The following is a 20487-nucleotide window of genomic DNA, read 5'->3' as shown; positions in this document are numbered from 1 at the left end:
AACATAAAAAGCAGCGTAAAACTATAATTTTGATTGAACAGATCCATCAAATATCACTTTGAATTTCAATGAGTGAGTATGTACATTTTTGCATAAGGTTTAGGATTAAGTTTTGTGCAGGAAATGCAATTATATAAAGAGTTATCATTCTGGAAATCACACTTTTTAAAATCTTTTTTTACTGTCCAGTCCTTATATACCAGTATAAAATACTAAGGAGAAGAAAATTTTAAAAACCCACCACAAAACACCAGCATTTGCAAGTTCAAAGAATAGATTAATGAATTAAATGTTAAGCATGGCACTGTGTTTTTAACTGCTTAAATGTGTATGCTTATATTGACAATAATTGGAATGTGAAAATAGCATAATGGTGTTGATCTAAAGGCTGACATTTAATATATCACTTATATATATATATATGTTATATATATATATTTTGTACTGTTATTTCTGTTAACAATGTTTTTCATGCTCTAGATAAACTTTATGCTAAACATGTATTTTTTGAAAGATTGTAATCAGTGAATTTTTGCTTGTAAGGCTGAGGATTTGATCACTGGACAATATCCTTTCCTTATTAACACATGGTGCATGGTGTTTCATTTATGAAATGCAGTATCCCTCATCATCTCGAATTACTTGCAACAGCTTTTGCCAAGGACTTATTTGTCCCTAGCTGATAATATTACTAATAAATTGCAAACAATTATTGATGATAAAAAAAAAGTTAAAGAGAGTCCAGAAAAAAATGGGTTGGAGAATAACAGCCCTCCAACCCATTTTGTATATTCAGTTCTTAAATTCAGGTTCTCATAACACTAGACTGTAGTCTCGGCTTTAGTTTAAATTCTCTCTATTATGTATTTATATACTTCTTGATTAAAATTTAGTTCACCAAAATTTGTAATTTATGTCCAACATGAGTTTTATAAAAGTGATTTTTGTTTCTTGTCAACTATTAATATTGAAGTGAATACTTTAGTAACTTAATACTATCATGAATTGTCATTGTCACAATTGAAAAATATCCAAAGGTTGAGTAACTGTGAATAATAGAGACAAAAGAAATAATAACAACTTAGCAGCATTTTGCCCAGATATCTTTTGTCACAGATCTTGAAGAACCTCTGCATCTTGTAATGAGTTTTATCTGGAGCAATGTTCTCTGCTTCATAAAAGAAGCTTTAATCTTGACTTGTGAGCCTTCATGACTCATAGTTTTACTTTGTACTTTCCTCTGCTGCCAAAGCTATGTGCTATCTTGCTACACATGAATGTATGCCCAGATTGAAAGTAAAATCTGTTTCGTTTTTTCTTTATTTTTCCTGTTTTCCTAGTTCTACCACAAAGATAAATGTTTATGCCTAATATTCCTCAAATATTTCTTTTAGCTTTGTTTCTGTGTGTCTGTAAGAACTGAATCAACTCAACTGTTCATGTTTTACCATTTTCTGCTAACTTGCAAAGCTGAATGTTTATTGTGAGAACCCAAGAAATCTGGGTGTGTGTGTTTGATTGTGGATGCACACATCTCTAGTTTGCAATGACATGCACATTTGTGTGTACTGAAATAGTTACACATAAATATGTCTGTATTTTTTGTATTTATATATGAATACCCTTCTCTACTACCTTTTCATCTGTACTGCCTGACCCTGTAAAATCATGTTAAAATTATATAGTCTTTTTGAGAATTCTCATGGCTCTATTAATAGTTTGTAGTTGGACAAGTACATTTGCCTTTTGATTAGTTAAAAAAAAAAATTAGAGTGTGCATAAGACAGAATCTAACATATATTGAATAAAATAGAGCATAAAATAATGTCAGTGTCTTAATCAGAATTCACATAAATATAACACAATGTGTATGTCTTTACAGCAGGTTTGGTTTTTTTCCTACTAATTGTATTTCAATGGTTATGAATTGTTTCATTAATATGTGTAGTTTATAACTGCCTTTTGCTGTTGCTCTTTTGTAATGGTGATAAATTTTTACTTCATTTCATCAAGTAAAATCCCAAATTTAGGCATTTCAGATTCAGGTAATCTTGAATCTTTCTCTCTCTGAATATGTCAATGTTTGTATGTATGAACTTATACATAAAAATGGCAAGTTGAGGGCAAGTGGTGGAATGTTTAATTTTATTTGGTAGGCTATCAATAGCTTGAGTCTAAAATAGTGATATAAAGGTAATAATATCAGATGTGATATTAAATGTGGTATAATGCTATTAATTAAATTATAACAAAACATAAATAATGCTAGAGGTACAAAAGCTTTAATTTGTGTACATTTTTGATAAAATAAAGAAACATACCTTAAATCATATTTTTTTATTCTTCCCTGATTGATTTGAAATTTCTTTTCATCAGCAGATTTACTTTAACACCTTTATTTAGAGAATTAGAAAGGTAAATAAGTTCACATTTGAGTACACTTCATTGTTGGTAATATGTGAACAATTAAGTGACAGAACTGAATTATTGTACTGTGATATTTTTTCAGAATCTATTATTTTAATGTTTTATTTGAGCTCTGGGCTGATACATTTTTGGTTTTGACTGGGATATATTGTGTGGACCAGATACATACAGTTAGCACAGAGGTGGCCATGATCCACAGCTGAAGTGTGAAGAAAAGATTTATTCCATGATTTTTCTGGCAAAACAGGGACATGTGCACTGCTGAGCTTGTGTCATCTTAGCAGGGGCAAAAAGCTCTCAGGCTGTTTCCTGGCTCACATATCAGAAAGGTCTGGTATGGGCACAGTTCTTCACAAGGCTGTGTTTTTGATCTCCAAGCTTATCTCCCTCCCCCATTACCAGGCCTGTGAACAACACTTTTTAGGTCTTTTACAGTATTCTGCTACATGACTTCTCAGGATAGACAAAACCAGTGAATATTCCCAGACTATTAGCATTCCCCCAGCTGCAAGGTCATCTTGAGTAAAAACAATTCTGAAAACAAGTCTTTCTCTTCCCCAGTCTTCCAATTTTAACTCTTTCCTCCCCACAAGTATTAACAATAACCGGGAAAATATGTTGTCAAGAACTTTTTGTTGAACTGGACAGAATATATTAAAACAACTTATTTGGTATAAGGTACCTAAATTTAAGTATAATCTATTTGTAATCAAATTAAGAAACTGGATTCTCTATAATGTTCCCTATAGTGCAAGTTGTTCTTTTGTTCCCAAGAATGTGTAGTTTCATATGTCAATTCTTTCTTGAAATTCAGACTGACAGTATATAATCATGTTATGAATAGTTTGAAAGACTGGATCTTTCAAATGACCTAAATGATTCTATGTTTCAATGACTATATGATGTTACTGAAGCAAAACTACACAGTATTAATTTAAATGTTAGGAAAACTGTATTATATATCTCAATATTAATATTTTATTTTTCCTTCAGAAAAATTTGTTAGGTAGATTGTTGAAATGTAGGTAATTGTGTGTATAACTACACTTGAGTGATGCAATATAAGGAAAATTCACTCTTTGGCTCCTCTAGAGAGGAATAGATTACACCAAGCCATTAGGAACAGCTACAGTTGTCTGTCTCCAGATCAATATTTTGAATTTGTCTTGAAAAATATGACAATTTGATGTCTGATTTGTAGCATTCACAGAACTGAGAACTAGGAAAGTGATTGAAAGGAGTTGTAAATAGTGTAAGCAGAAGAACATTTAAATATAGGTAGAAGTTTGAAAATATAAAAATGTGATTGATTTTGAGTCTGGCATACAAAGTAGCTAGTTGTGTCATTGTTTTAAAAGTTTTTCAAACAAGGTAGGCTAGCCTAATTATCACAAAGGGCTTGTTTTATCAGGTGGGGAAAAAACCCATCAGTGGCACTTAGTCATTCAAGATTACACCTGAGCTTGACTGAGCTAATCTTCAACCAAAGAGAAGCTCATGTCATGGTAAGCTATAGCAACAACATATATATGTATAAGAAATCATGTCTTCCACAGATTTATTTTTGTCTTGCAGAAGGGCAGCACATACTGAAATGAAGCACTGTGACTTAATGCTCAGAAATAAGTAATGAGTTAATTCTTCAGAAATGTCAGTCTTTAGCAATTGCTGCACTCAAATTTCTCTCGAGATTCAAAACCCACCATGAATAACATATATAAAGAATAATGTTCCTCAGTTCTTAACATTATATTTTTATGGGTGAAAATGCAGCTTCTCTAATATGTCTTTATGTAGGAGAGCTCTGTGGAGGAAATAGAAATTGCATTCATGTTTCTGTTAATACAAAAATATTTGTGAGAGGTTTCTTGTTTTTTTTGTTTTTGTTTTTTGTTTGTTTGTTTTTTGCTCCAACTGTGACTGAACTGAGCATGAAAATCTGGAATGAATGACAGGAAGCTGGTTTTGGAAGTATGGGGAAGAAAAAATGTTATGAAAGAGCAATTATAAAGCTGAAGATGGAATAAGTTTCATTCATAGGGGGTACTTGTTCTTCATTCAATATATTTAGGATTTTATAGAGTGTCTTCTTCAGTTTTTGGTGGAGCTTTTTGTTGTTGGTTTTTTGGGGGGTTTGCTTGTTGTTTTGTTTATTTTGATTTTGTTTTGATTTAATTTTATTTTAAATCTGTCTAGGTATTTTTTTTTCCATAGAAATCTATAAAGACAATAGAGAGAAAGTTATCCATTCTCCTGTTTTGTACATCTCCCTTTCTTCTGTTGCAGAAATCTATTTCCTTTCTACATCTTCACTACTGCACTAATATTTCACTAGTACTTTATCTTTGCACTTCCTACTTTCAGAAAATAAAAGATTTTTTTGTCAGATGTGTTCCAAACTGTTAAGGAGAATGTCTGAGACTAAGTGGGGGATATGTAGGGAGTCAAGTGGAGCCCCCCTTGCTTCACTGGAGCTGCCTCCCTGTGAAGGAGCTTCAATCTCAGCAGTTAAACTTTCAGATGTTGGGAATGTGACTCCTGGAGTGGCTCCTGGATGGTCAGGAAAGTTTCCTTAACAAGATGCATGAGCCTGTTTCTCAGCTAGAGTCTGTCATGCTTTGTGACTAAATAAGTCTTAAGTAATTAAGTATTCTTAGTTAGTGGCTACTTGAATTCACTCTGATAATGGAATTAGATGCAATGGCACAAACTATTGTACAAAAATAGTCAATAATCTAAAGAAAAAGAGAAAATCACAAATGTTTACAAAGTAATTTATAGGCATAAGGATGTGGGATTAACATTTCATCATTGCTCTAACTTGTATTTTCTTGGTATTTTGTACTTCAGTAAAAAAACTTTAACATTCTCTTAAGAATGTATGTCAGACTTCATAGAAATAATCAGAGGAGCAAAAATATTGTAGGAAAAGAGATGTAAGATTGTCCCAGTGATATTCCTCATTAGGAAGAACTGTATGAAAATTGCACTTTTGGTTACTAATCACAAGCATGAACCTTGAGCATATAAAAGTCTTGTGATCTCTGGCTGCTGGGTCACTCCTTCTCAAATTTCAGGTAGTGACCACACTTGGTCTCTTAAAAAGAGCTGTAGAAGATCACAGTGCCCCTATATTGTCAGTGCTTTTCATACACTTTTGTAATTGGTACAATTTGGGCTTCAACAACAGCTTCTTATTTCATCTTTGATCCACAAGTTAAGTCTTCTGTAACTGAGTGTAAATGAGCAATGATGATAGGTTCTCTGCTGATCTCATTTGCTAACACAAATTTTATTTTAAAAATTTATGAAATGCAAGCTTTCTCTAGTCAATAAGCATTATTCATAGCTTACTCTATCAACTCTTGCAGAGTACATTCTTTGATAATTTTGCACTGAAATTTTAATGCTTTCCAATGTATGCTGGATGTATAATGTTTGTCACTTTGTGAAGTCTGTCTTACATAAAATTTTCGTGTGTGGTTTTGAATTCTCAAAATGACCAAATCTTTGAAAGATGGTCGATAGAAGATGCTGCTTTAGCTGGAAGAATAACCATAAAAGAAAATGTGGGGTTTTTTTCCCCATCTCCTTTTCTAAAGGAGAGTCTTTTATTATTGCTAACATTAATGTCTAGAAGGAAGGATATTTAAATCCTATGCATCTGTTTCAGATAGCCATCCATCCTCTATCACTCTCTTTAAGGACAGTAAGTCATTAATTATATACTATATAATACCATGTAATATTTTCCTGTTTTGTCTCCTTTCAGTGAAGAAAGTGAATTTATTCTCAAATCAGTACTTATTGCACTGCTCTGGCTTTTGGATGAAGCCCAAAAACCAAAGTTTGCAGCTGTTTCCATGCTAAGAGGTCATGGATTTTGTAGACAATTACATCTGCATGGCAAGATGCAGCAATTTATTTCTTTTATATTGAATGTTAAATTTTACTGTAGATTATACTCAGAGTTAAATTTAGTCACTCTCACAGTTTAAAATAAATGTTAACCTTCAGCACACATATTTGCTGAATAACAAGAGTTCAAGGGTCCAGATTTTATTCAGGAGATATGTGGAGTGCTGGGCACTGAAGAGGAAGCAACACTGATTGTGCTGTTGAAACTGTGGAGCTTTCTAAATACTAAATCTAACATAGCATCAAAGCAGTTACATAACTAATTTTTTTTACATTAAAAAGTTTGCACAAGAAGAAGAGAGATTTATATTTAGAGACAGATCTTTATTTTGAATATTTCAGGATACTTCTTGGTTTTATGTAGAATTTAGTCAAGCACTTAATGCAACAGAATATGATGCTGAAATATTTTGATTTTGATTTAGGTGCTATGATGGTAGAAGTACTGTAAACTTACAATATATTATGACAGATTATTTTTAAATGATATTTTAGATATGTAGCTCATCCCAAGATATTTTCTCCTCCTAAATATGGCAAATTATAAAGTCTCTGTTTCAGCTTGTTTTATGAAATGTGAGATAAACATGGACTATAATTTTTATCTTTGTAGGAAAGTAAGGGGTTTTTTGCATGATGCTTGTATAAAAAACCTTAAATTCAATACAAGTTAATTCATTAAGATAGTTGCTATTAGTTTCCCCTCAGTGAAAATACACTTCTAGAGAATAGAGGAAATGTATTTAGTATTGTTTTCTCTCAGGCTTGTATTCATTATTTAATGAGGGAAATAAAAGTTATAACAATACTAGATCTCAAATGTATGCTTTAGATCTGATATTTACGTGTAAAGACATCTTGAAAAAACACGTTTAAGTTGGCTTTTATTTCTTTTTCTTAAGCCCATTTAAGGAACAGCTCACACAGGGTGACAACAGCAGGTTACATATTTAAGAAAAATGCACTTTAGTTTATAATGTTTTAGGAGAAGCTCCTGTTATTAAACAAGTCAGTTTGATTTCTTTTCTGGCTGCAGTTTTCAATTAAGAATTAAGTATTCTATTCATGTGTCAAAGTAGAGGGAGGCAGGGGAAATTTTTTTCATTAGCAAAAAATTAATGTGAGTAGACACTTACAAGAAAGAGGTGTATTGTACTTATGCAAGGCTTTTTCTAGATTGAAAGAAACAAAGCTACATTTAATGCTACAAAGTGCATTAATGATGTACTTGAAGTGCTGCCTGTCACAAAAATTTTCAAGTTCTGTTTTTGTTAAAGAGTTTAAAAGTGGGTATTGATAAAATAGTAGTTAAAAATTTTTGACTTGACTTTCACTAGTCAGTAAAAATTGCATATTTTATACAGAAGAAATATTATTAATGCTTTGAGCATCATTTTTCAGAAGGGTTTTTTCCTAATTTTGAATATTTTGGTCTGTTAATAGTCATCAAATAAAATTAATTCTAGTATTAACAAGTTAAATTGAATTGTAAGTGTATCATGGTATTTGTCCCTTGTCCATACCTCTCCTGAAATTTCAAAGACAGGTAGAAAGATTGTAAGGTGGAAAAGTAAGAAAGGGACCTCTGTCTAGAATCCTTGGAGGTGCGCATGTCTCAATATAAAGGAAATCTGTGTGCATTCTAAATGTGAATTTAATGAATGTAGAAGGACAGACAGTTATATTGTAAGCACTCTCACCTCCAAACCATAGGGTTTGTTTGGTCTTTGTTTTGTTTGCATTTTCTATTTGTTTGGGTTTTTGTACTGGATCAGGCTTCTTATTGTAGAGGCTAGGGGAATAAAGGTATTCTGGGTGGAGTTTAGGAACAAAGATATGAACAAAACATGATCCGATTAAAGACCTAAAGAAACAATCTTACAAAGAGGTGTACTATCATCTCACTTGCAATCATTTAGGTATTAAAAAGTAAAGTTCATTAAAAAGCCTAGTATGAAAGCCTTGGTAAAACCTTAGTTGAATTGAAAGGTATGTCCTCCTAATTCTTCAGAGGGCCAAAAATTTTGGATGGATTTTTTTGGAAGAATTTCTGCTTTAAAAGTTATGTTTGGTTTAATCAACACTTCTCCCTGACAAGCTATTCACTGTGAGCAGCACCAGTTGAGAGAGAGTCCTCCAGGCTGTCCAAGGAGCAATGATTTGCAAATGTTAAGCACTGTTTGTAATTCCCCATTTTAAAACATAACCAGTAAGCTGTGAATACTTTCACACAAATTCTTAAAACTGAGAACTGAAATGCTTGTTCAGAAATGCACTGTGTTTAATGAGGAGCAGTAGAATTCCTCAGAATAAGAATGGAATCATGTAATTTATAAAATAGCCTTTGAAAAATAATGTTAATCTAGGCTACTTAGCAGAAAAGTAATTGAAGTTCCATAATAATTGATCTTACCTCATTTTATAAATTGCTTTTGTAGAATAGCTTCTGCTTCCTTCCTATGAAGGCAAGTTTCATGGATTTGCATCAGGCAGAGGCACCCTGTCTGTCTAAACATCACAATATTCTACTCAAACCACTTTCAGAACCTGCAGTGGCCTATTGTCCTTTTGTGGCTTTCAGCTCCTGGGAGGAGTAGCTAGACACCATCACAGGGGGATGTTCTGCAAAAGTGGTAACATTGATTTAGATAATTGCAGTTCATTGCTTTTAGGGCTACCATTCTGACTTTTATGCACTTTACTTGATCAGAAACAACTAGTGGCAAAAGCTTTAACTCTTCCTCTGATTGCAGTGCTGTTCCTCCTCAGTTTTTGTAGAGGAATCCTGTGATGTTCCAGATGGGCTTTGCTAGGACTGTAGGTAAAACCTGAGAGGATTCATTGCACAGTGTAGAATCATATTACAGTTCAGTTCAAATTATATGTTCAAATTAAATAAAAGGAATGATAAATCAGTATGACAAGACATCATTTGCAAAAAAACTTATTTGGAAATTTTGGTTTAACAGAACATGGAAATTGTTGTCTGAATGTGGACCATGAGCTTGTTTCAATCCTAAAAATCTCCAGAAGGAGATATCAGTGGATTATTTCAGCATTCCTCTGTAAATCACATGTATGAACATGAGTCAGAAGATTTGAGCAGTGCTGAAAACTAGCTGAATCTACATCATCTTCTTCTTTTCAACATATACAGTAATAAAACAGTAAAACAATTCAGAGATTTATCTTCCTCAACTACTTAATTGCAATTTTATTTAGTTGACTTGAAAATATAATTTAGCAAATTTCTTTTGACTAGGAAATCTTGAAAAATTTGTAAAAACTGTTTTTGAAAATAAAAAAGAAAAAAATCATGTGGGTTTTTTGTGTCCATCTTTTCTGAATTGATTTACTCAGGAATAGTAACCATATCTTCCCATTATATAAGTCAAAATGGAATCTGTTTCATGTGTGGCTTTAAGAAAGGTTGCCATGCTTCAGTAGATAAAATAGATAAAGGTGGGATTTTTTACATTATTAAAAGAATTGCAAGAATATAGTGTAAACTATGATATTTGTTTGAGTAAAATCTATTTTAAGGATTTTTTATTTGATGCAAAAATTAGCTTTCTTTAGTAGAAAATTGTACTTGTTTATTATGTGTGGGGATGGGAATCCAGCTGTTTCATTATTTCTTTTGCAAGATTTTCCTTAAGTTTTGAAGCTCTGTGGTCTCCTCTTCCTTCAGGGAATGCATACTAAATATTTTTCTGCAAGATTTACATAAATAGCAGATTTCATTCAGTGGTTAATAAATTAACTAATTGTCATTAGTTTTTACAGAGTTCTGTGTATTTTTGTTAAAACAAATGATCCTTTAGGAATAATTTAGTCAACTGGGTAAAGGCTTTAGATCTTTTAAAAGAAAACACACCACTAAGGAGAAGGTCTATAAATTTTATAAGGCAAAATTCTAAATTCTCTATCTTGCATTGTAATTTTTATTTCTCATGCATCTCTGGGCAAAAAGACTGTCTTTTTGGAACCTTAATAATGAAAGCAAAAAATGATTGTACATATGTATGATTCTCAAAAAATTTATAACTTCTAAATGTATTCTTTGGACAGATGTCTAACCTATATACTCCCTGTCTAATATTCCTACAGTGGGATCATGTATTACTATTCAGATAGCTTATTATATCATTGAACACATAACTAATTATCATGAATGAATTTTTGTTTTACACTTGACAATCCCTGAAATCTCAGTGCAGAGGCAATGCTTTCCAGCCAATCTCTCATGGCACTTTGGCTTTTATTTTGTATGTTGAATAAAGAGATATTTTAAGCTATATTTATTTGCACACAGTGTAGTATGAACTGCAGTGGAATTTTTCCCAGACTTTACAGGGATTGCCTGCCACTTGTTTGCAGTTTGCAACTGCCAATTATATGTGTAGGCCATTTATTTCCTTGCCAAGGTCTATATTTCCCTATCTCCCCAACTTCTTTCCCTTTTCCTCCCAAATGCTTGATCCCAGAGTTGTGGAAGCAAGATTTGAGAGTTAAAAGTACACTGTCACATTTAGAAAATAAAAGATCTGTCTGGATAGGACTCGAAAAAAAATAATTGAAATTAGAAAAGCAAAACCTCTGAAAATAATAGGGACTGCATAAAGTAACCTTTGGTATTTGGGTAATTGTATGATTAATCTGAAGTTTACATTTGTGAGTGAATATTTGTGGGTTTGTATATTGTCAAAATGTTAACTGTATGAAAATGAAAGCTGAGTTGATATGGTATTAGCAATATAGGATAAAGAGGTTTTAAAAAGATGTCAAGCTGACTGTTAAGGAAAATTAATTGCTATGATTAAATGTGACACTGAATATATTTAGCTGAAGCAATTATTAAGATAGTCAACCAGCCTCAGTTCTGATCTTTTTTTAGTGCTATTCACTAGCACTGTTATCACTGTTGTGATAATGCAGTATTTCTGCAGATTGGATTAAAACAGTTTCAAAAAGTGTCTTTGTTTCCTTTTCTGTTTCTTACTTATTCTGGCAGATATTTCCTCCATGATATTTTATTACTTTTCTGTATCTACTCTAGAGATATTTTTGAGGCTTAGAGCCTTCTTTTGCTCAATATCTTGGTGTTTCTAGAGGTTTTTTAAGAAAATGTGTATGACAGGGTTGTAATCTGCTTTAGAAGAATTATACTTTTTATGAATGAAACTGTCCATGATAGATAATTCATTAAAAGTCATAACTATCTATCATAAATCTCCTTTTTAGAAGCATAATGCTTTAAAGCATTCTCAAAAGCTTTTTGTTTTTTTTTTTTTTGTTAAAAAATATAAATAGTTAATATTCTAATACATGTTATGGTTAATAATTTATTAAAAATTGTTTAGCATTGAAAACAGATTAGAGCCAAAGTAAATTATTTTTGTAAAACTGGCAGTGATATTATAGAAAACATAAATATTTTGGTTAATCTAAAAGTTTTAACAAGTTGATTTAGAAAGCAAAGTCATATATTGCAGACATGAGAATTTAAATCTTTCTAAATCTTCAGTTGAACTGCTTCTAGATTCCTCAAATAAATGATCAGAAAACTATATCGAAAAGGTAAAGGATGCTGCTTTCTATTCAAGTTTGTGGATAATATTTGAGAGGATTAGTGAATTTTTCATCAATGAGAATTCAAGGCTTTGATCTGAGTCCTTAAATATTTGTGAATTAAGTCTATGCCAGTTTTTAATTAGTATTAATTCCAACTGTGAGGATTGAAAAGCAGAAGTATAATATTAGTCAGCAATTGTAAGAAGATGAGAAGCAATATTAATATAAGTTCTGTCTACTGCCTGCACAGTAATTATTTTGGGGTTCTCATAATAAAAATAATCCCAGTGGAGAATCAGTGCTGAAAGTTAAGCAAAATTGGTGGTGATGAAATATCATGTTATAGAAGATATTTTTCTAGATAAGTGGTATAGTGAATTAAAATAATATAATAAAGCTTTTTAATCACCCCAATAACAAAATAATATAATTAACTATTTTAGAGTTAGGAAATATTGGAAATAATTCTGGCTGTGTATCACCTTATATCACATTTTTCTCCCTTGTGTTTAATATATTATTTTGTATGTATGTAGTATGTCTATGGAGACTTGTGTCAGTTTTTATTTTTTTGAAATTCTCACTTTATAGGATGCAAAAAGTTCAGAGAGTAGGTGCTAATTTTTTTTTTTTGTTAGTCTCTACATGGCTTATTCCTCATTCATTTTTAAATATTGTGCTGTGCTCTAAATATAGAATTCTAATTTTACCATACTTTTTTTTTTAATAACAATTTTTTATGGTTCCAAAATGCTTCACAATCCTAAATTTATTTTTATAATATTAAGAAAGGTGAAATTTCCTTTTCTATCCTTACTTTCATTATATGTGGCAAAATATGAGTAGTAGGATTTAAAGCCTGAAGTATCAAATAAAGATAAATACTCCTTCTGGAACAGTGGATATTTATAGAATGTTATCAGTATGTAATTTCAGTATGTTCAAGCACAGCTGCCTTGGCTTTACTTCCAGGTAGAAGCTCTGAGCTTTCCCATACATTAGATCCCTTGGTCTAATTCAAACTCCCTTCTTTTGTTTGTGAAAAAATACAAATAATAAAGCCTGGCACCCCAAACGTTTTACTTGTACGTTCACTAGAGTATTTTGGTTTGTTTATTTTTGTACTTTTTGGTTTGTTTGAAGTGAAACAAAGTATAGAAACAAAAAATTCACTATTTCCTGCAATACAGAAAGGGTTTTAAACTGATTCTGTAGTAACTGAAGTAACTAATTCTTCCAAGAAATTGAATTTATCACTTTTCTGTATGTGGTTTTATGTGTGTATATTTTGCATATTAAATTGAAAAATTCAGTTTTAAAAGTAGGCTAATGAAGAGACTTGAGCTTTTTCAGTGTTTGATATAGGTGACATGACATACACATATCAATCATAGATGAGTCATTTGACTTGAAAGGAAATAACCCAACACTTGGAAAGAAACAGTCACAGAACTACTTAATATTCCTTGATCTTTGTTTTGAAGTTCTGCTTTGATGTATATTCAGGCCTGTGAGAAATGTTGCCAGCTAATGCTTGTGCTAGCTTCTCCTGTAATTTGCATTGCAAATTGAATCCTTGATTTATGGAGATTGGGAGGCAGGTCCACTCCTCCAACCCCCTGCTCATAGCAGTTCCTATTAGATCTGACTCTGTAGGTCTAGCCCACACCAAATTTCAAATGTTTTAAGGACTCAAATTCTTTATTTCTCCACTGTTAGACTATTCTCATGTCTTTTCTTTTTTTATATATCTAGACAGATTTTCCTGTCTTGTATTTTATATCTGTAATCCCTTGACTTAGCTCTGTGAACATCTGAGAACTAGTTGAGTTCAAACTTGGTTGAATTCAGCAAAGGGAAACCAGAAGTTCTAGAATCATAGAATCCTTTATGACAGAAATTACATCTTAGGTCATAGGCTCCAAAAGCTCACCATTAATCATGTCCCTAAGTGCCATATATACATGCTTTAACTTCACTGCTTCACAAAACTGCTGTAGATGAACTCTACTTTATCTTTAATAACCTGAATGCCTTTCTTTTACTGCAAGGTTAGCTTAGAGTAGCTTACATATACATGTTCATGCAATAGGTTAAGTTTCATCAGTTAAAGATGTCTCTTGCTCCAAGAAAGAAGATATTCAAACATTAATAAGAGAAACTAAAACTCTATGCTAAGAGCGTCTTTATGAAGGAAACCTTATCAGTTCAACAAGATTGGCTCATCGTTATCATCATGTGAGTAACAGATAAAAGACAGCCAGCTTGGATGGATAAAACTTTGGTCAAAACTAATTAGCAGTTCAGAGGGATAGAGCACCTCTCCTATGAGGAAAGATTAATAGAGGTGGAGCTCTTTAAGCTGGAGAAGAAAACCCTGCATAAAGATGTAATTTCAGCTTTTCAGTACTAAAGGGTTTTTGTAAGACAGATGGAGACCCTGTAGTGGTAAGACCAGGTATAAGGGCCTTGAGGAGGGTTGATTTAGATTGAACTTAAGGAAGACATTTTTTATAGTAATGGTGTTGAGGCACTGGAACAGATTGTCCAGAGAAATTGTGGGAGCCCTATCCCTGGAAGTGTTCAAAGTGAATTGGACTTTGATCAACCTGGTCCAGTGGAGGACATTCCAGTCTGGAGCAGGGCCTGTGGACTAGGGGGCTGTTGAATGTCCCTTCCAGCCCAAACCATTCTATGATTTCTGTTGTTGTTGTTGTTGCACTTTGCAGTGTTCTTTCTATTAAAGACACCTGGTAATGACAAAAGCCTCTTGATTTGATTGAAAGCTGGGATTCCTCTTTTTTGGCACAGGGTGTAAAACACCACTTGAGTATTGCTCTCTTCAGAAGAGAATCTTAAGACCTGCATTTATTTGCTATCATCAAGAGAAAAATATGGAGATAAAAAAAGTAAAATTCTTAGGAAATTTACCATTCTGAATGATATGGACTGTCTTTGTTACGTTTATATAATACAAATATGTACATTTTTATGTTTATAATTGAAATCTTAAGCTTACTATTGACATAGCAGTCAGTCACTGGAGTAGATCAATAAGAAGATAGTTTTCTTTCACTGCACTCTTTCTGTGGGATTTTGTTTCAGTTTTAAAGTGGTGTGTGAATGGAGTGATGTTCTACATTCTGCTTTGTTTTGACTGGAATATTAGCTGGTCCTTGGATTTTTTCCCTCTAGGGAAAATCACTTCTGTAAAGTGATTTTTCTGAGGTTGAAAGAGTTGCCTATATTTGTCATAAAAGACCTCCCAGGGGGAGGAAAAATTAAGTACAACCTTGACTGCATTGCTCATCACTTCATCTTTCTGCTTAATAAAACACAAACTGAATAGGAGAGCAGAGATGCCATAGTAATTTTGAAGTAGAGCACTGGTTGAATTCTTTGCCAAATATGCCAAATCTGTAGCCTTTTTATAATTCCCTGTGATTGATATTAGATCCTTTTATGCATTACCTGCCAGCTGGAATGAAGTCTGGCATACAAAAAGTGCTGGTTTGACATTAATGCAGCCTCAGAGAAATTAGATTTTCTCTAAAGTTTTAACAGCACTGAGGATAAATACAAAGGGTTATAAGCAGTGTAATGATCTTTGAATCTACAGCTTCATCCTATCCTGTATCCCAGAAGGCAAATGTAATTTCACGGGAAAAGGTACCAAGATACATCACTTATCTTTCTCCTCCATGCATATACTATCAACTCTGATGTAATGCATTAACATTATAATAAAAAAAATTGTCAGTCAGGAAATAGATAGAAGCATACATTTGGAGGCAGAAAGGAAGGAAGAGAAGGAAAAGTACAGTCATTTTGATGCAGAGATTTTTTACAAATTCTGACATGCATTTAATTTATTAAAATCTCTCCTTTGAAGTATAAATAAAAAGCACATATTTTGTCATCAGTATGATGTTATCATACTGATTTTGCTAGCCTTTTATTTATGCAGTACTAATGCAAAGACTTTTATGTAAAGTAATTGTGGAATTTGGAGTTAATCAAGGTATTTCAATACAAAATGTAAAAGGAAAAAAGTCTCAATGGTTATAAAAGCTGTGAATAGATTACAGCACTGGTATGAATTAATTGATATGCAAATTTTCATTATGACAGAAATAAGTTCAAAGTCACAGCAGTTCTCATCCTCTTTATTCTACCAACTTTACTGGTCATGTTTAGTTTTTTTAAAGGAAATCTGTAGAGGTTCTAACTAGCTAAATATTATAATTAACAATTTTTTTCTCATTATTTTGTATTTTCAGGTAACATGCATTTGGAACAGGAATGAATACAGGTCAGGCAAGAAAATCTTTAATATCCCATCTAGGCAGTTTTAATGTAATTGAAAGTCTAATATCAATATGCCTATTTTCTCAACATAATACCTCAATAGATACCTGTTTTCTCAAAAAATCTCTTTCTTCGGTTTCACAGTTACTGACTGATGTTCACTTTGATTTCTGTATTTTTATTTTTTTTTCCTTTAGTGGTCAACAAAAGCAAGCCCCTTAGTTTTTTTTGCCCTAATGACAGAAATCAGAGCATGAAATCTCTTTTTTCCTTGTGATTGTTTATAGATTTCTGTTTTAAATTGTGTTCTGTATTATGTGAAATTTCAGTCAGCACTGGCTGCACAAAACCTAGAACCTAGAAGTACTTTTTGTTCTGAAGTTGCAAACATCATAAAATACTTAAGGATTTTTTTTTTTTTTTCATAAAATTTGCCTTAAATCCATGATTTCCTAGGAGCTATTAGGTAAATTCTAGAATACTTGCTTGAATTTGGGCTGTGCAAGTTCTGCCTACCCATATAAAAATTTGTTCTCTCTACAGAACTAATTTTGAGAAAGCGTCAAGAATCTCTATCTTCTCAGTGAAAATTAGAAATATTCAGTAAAAGAAGTCTTTAAAATTGAGAAACAGTTTTCTTGGAAGAAGGTAATTGAATGATTTCCATTCTGCTTGTTAGGTAGATTTTTAGTTCCATTTTGACGTGAAGGCACAAAAAAAACATAGATAAACCAGTTTGATTTATAAATTTTAAAAGGAATCATTACATTTGATTTTGCATAATGGGAACAGGAGCATTTATGTCATGCATTGATACTTGCCACTTTGACAGCCCCTGTGTATTCCAGTTATTTTCCTGTTGGTAAAATGGAAGTTCTGCCATAAACATTTTTCTTTCATTTATGGAATTACCTATACCCAAGTATAATTTAACTGTGATAAATTATTGTTATTATTGTTATGCCAGAGACTCTTTGGAAGCTAAAGAAACACCAGTGTTCTATGTCAGTATTTAAAATAAACAGGAAATTTTAAGTCTACTTTGATGAATATAAAATACAGTCAGTTCTTATAGACCGTGACATTTTAAGTCAGATTTTGTTTTCAGAATAAGAAAGGTTTATAATCCATTATTTGTAGGACATGAGGTCAATGAGAACCTGCAGTGGTTTCTGTTGCCATTGGGTCAGGCTCCTAAGTCTTAGAAGTCACTTGAAACTACTCCAGGTATATTTCTAAGTAGTTGAGAGCAATATTGGTACCTAGATCTACATAAACTTTGCGTAAACATAAAGACCTAACTTTGAAATTTTCCAGTTAGAATGATTAATGAATTGCAGAAATGCCTTCAGGGAAAACATGTCCTACATTAGTGGAGAGAGAGCCAGACAAGATGTCTGTTCAGCTTAAAGCACTACCTGTCTTGAAAGGCAAGACTGTTAATTTTCAACTAATATTCTACATGTCAAAACCATTGAAGTCTAGCAGCTAATTTGAGCCAAGTGAGGCTCTCAACTGATTTCTGAAATTATATTTTAAGTAAAATTACATCTAATTGTATGCACATAACTCTGTGAAACTGCAAATTTTTGAAGCAATAATGAATGGATTCTTAGTTCTGAAAATTAATTATAAGGATCTTTTTTATCAGCCTGTGAATATGATGTTTTGAAGTTTCTCTGATTCATTTTGATACTGGTACAATTCTGTAAATAATAGAAAACATGTAATAAAATAATCCTCTATAGAAATTGCTTTCCACTTACCATATTTTTGTTATGTTTCTAGATTGTTTCTGTCAGTATTTAATTATTCGTGTAATTACACAAATAACTTTGTGTTTTATTTAGAAATTATTTGGATTAACATATTTGTTTAGCACTTATTAAAGAATTACTGAGGCCAATTGCATTGCTCTGAGACCCAATGGATTGTTTGGAAAGGTGCCAATATGAATAAATATTTTTTTAAGCAAAATTTATGGAAGTTAATGAGATAAACTACCCTACTTTAATACTCTGGCCTGAATTGCTTAATGGTATTCACAAGCCTCAGTTTCAAGACAATGAATTTTAGAAATGTTACAGTTATTATTTTTTGTTTTAGAATACAGCTTTTAATTCATACCCTAATAAATGTATCTGCAAATGACCCCAGTTTTAAAATATAGATACTCATTACACAAGCCATACATTAGAATTTTTGTTTTTAAAAAAGTTTGCTCCTAGCAAATGTTTTCATATTTGGTGATTTTGAAAGCATTTAAACATTTTTTTTCTGCTAACATCGAAGAATATTTTTTGTACTGTCTGTTAGATGGACTATATGTTTATTTGGTAGGTGCAAACCACTTAAGAACACTTTTGTAGATGCTGTTACCTGAAGGAAGCCCTGTTGTTCAAGACTGTAGTGCCTAATAACCTAGTTTTAATCTATAAATCACTGAGTGAATTAGAATAATTTCAGCAAAAACAATTTCAAAGATGACCAGGTAAATGACTTTAATTAATATTATAATTTAGAGACACAATGGTCATAATTCTCATGCAAACAATAATTATCTAGACAGTATTTCCTTTACAGGATCATATGACTCATAATCATAGAATCACTAATGTTTGGAAAGACCTGTAAGAGCATCAAGCACAACTGTCAACTTTGCACCTCCACCACGTTCATCACTAAACCTCATCCTCAAATGCTATATCCATGTTATTTTAACACTGCCAGGGATGGGGACTCTGCCACTTCCAGACAGTCTGGTCCAATGCTTTTAAATTCTCTTTTTCCTAGTATCTAATCTAAATCTGCCCTGGAAGAACTTGAAACCTTTCATTTTCATTCTGCCACTTGTTACCTGGGAGAAGAGACTGACACCCTCTCCTTTTAGGCAGCTGTAGAGAGAGATAAAGACCCTCCTGATCCTACTTTTCCCAGACTAACCAACCCCAGATGATAAACAAACCTCAGCTATTCCTCATAGTGTAAGGTGGAAGATTGGGTATCTATCTTACTGTTCTTTCACTGAAGAGTGATGGTTCTCATTGTGCAGGGATGATGTACAAGCACTGTTTTGAAGTTAGATTTTTCAATTTTTCATTTTAGCAACCTGGAACATTTTAAAGGTATTAATAGTCATGTAAACTTATTGATAGCTAGGAAAACTTCATTGTCACTCAACATACCCTTTATTGGTATAAAAACAAAAAGCTGGCCTTAGTTATATTTGAGGGCTGGAAACTAAACTACTCTTTCTGACATGGTTAGACTGATTCTTTGGGTGCAACATGTTGAGCGAGAATTTCTGCATGAACTGTCAAATTATTCAGAGAGGGGGTTGTTGGTCCTTTTTTCTTTCTTGTAGCTAAAGCCTAATACACAACTGCAAAACTAACAAAAAAAAAAAATTCTTCTTAGAACGTCAACACTTAGGAATTACCATGTTTCCTTTAAGTACCAGCTGTAATGTCACATCTCTGCATATGAAAGCAATGACTTAACACTGCTACTTTGAAATGTTTCCTTTAGAGACTACAAAATCCTTAGAGCTTTCCACATACTGCTAAACTATAGTATTACTTTGAAGATGTTTTGCATCATTACACAGAATATAAAATGTGCATCTAGTTGATGTTCTCTAGAGTAGCTACCTCTCTGGTTTGACATATTATAGACTTTTCTGTCACTGATGAATGATAGTTATGCAGAAATTCCTTCTCACAAACATTGTAAAATCAAATGTCTACCTTTAAATTTACAGAGAAATAAAAACAGGGAAAGAGGGAGTGATGTAAGATCATGCAACAAAAAGACAATTGTAAAAATGTGAAGATTTTTTTTCTTCTGTCAATTTTCTTCTTAGAAAGGATGCTAGCAAATGCTGTAAAGATAAGGTTTCCTTTAGACTGGATTCCTTCTGAGTGAGACTTTGAGACTACATTAACTAGGTGATCTATTGGCAATTGATTAACAGACACTGAGTACTCTTAGGTTCTGTTTGGGCTTAATCGTCCATTTTTTATTTAAATATTTTTGTTTTATGTTTTTCCTTTATGGTAGCCAAAGGACAATTGTGGTATTAACAGCTTTCAGACTGCTTAAAATATCAGCTGGTTTTAGTGATTCCTGAACATAAATAGTGGGTGACCACATTGCCAGGATTTGCATGTTGCACTTCTTTTTTCTCAATTTGCTCAAGGGCTTTATTTGTTCTTTTAGGCTTTCATAGGCAAACTTAAAGGTTGTTCTATTGCTTTGAAA

The 20487-nt window shown here is 32.4% G+C and overlaps 1 protein-coding gene across 2 annotated transcripts in view; it reads left to right on the top strand.

The window, feature by feature from the left end:
* The window catches only part of SGCZ (sarcoglycan zeta), a 397649-nt gene that overhangs the window by 143505 nt on the left and 233657 nt on the right, over positions 1 to 20487 (top strand). The window contains exon 1 of one of the 2 annotated variants that reach the window (XM_079307200.1): positions 16213 to 16231. The exons of the other annotated variant lie outside the window; for it this stretch is intronic. The gene's annotated coding sequence lies outside the window, so the exon portion shown is untranslated. Of the gene's footprint in view, positions 1 to 16212; positions 16232 to 20487 lie in introns of those variants that run through there. 2 annotated transcript variants of the gene reach the window in all.

This window comes from Erithacus rubecula, assembly GCF_903797595.1.
Source record: "Erithacus rubecula genome assembly, chromosome: 5".
Taxonomy (NCBI): Eukaryota; Metazoa; Chordata; class Aves; order Passeriformes; family Muscicapidae; genus Erithacus; species Erithacus rubecula.
The sequence above is the reverse complement of the archived record's forward strand: the minus strand, read 5'-3'. Positions and strand labels throughout refer to the sequence as shown.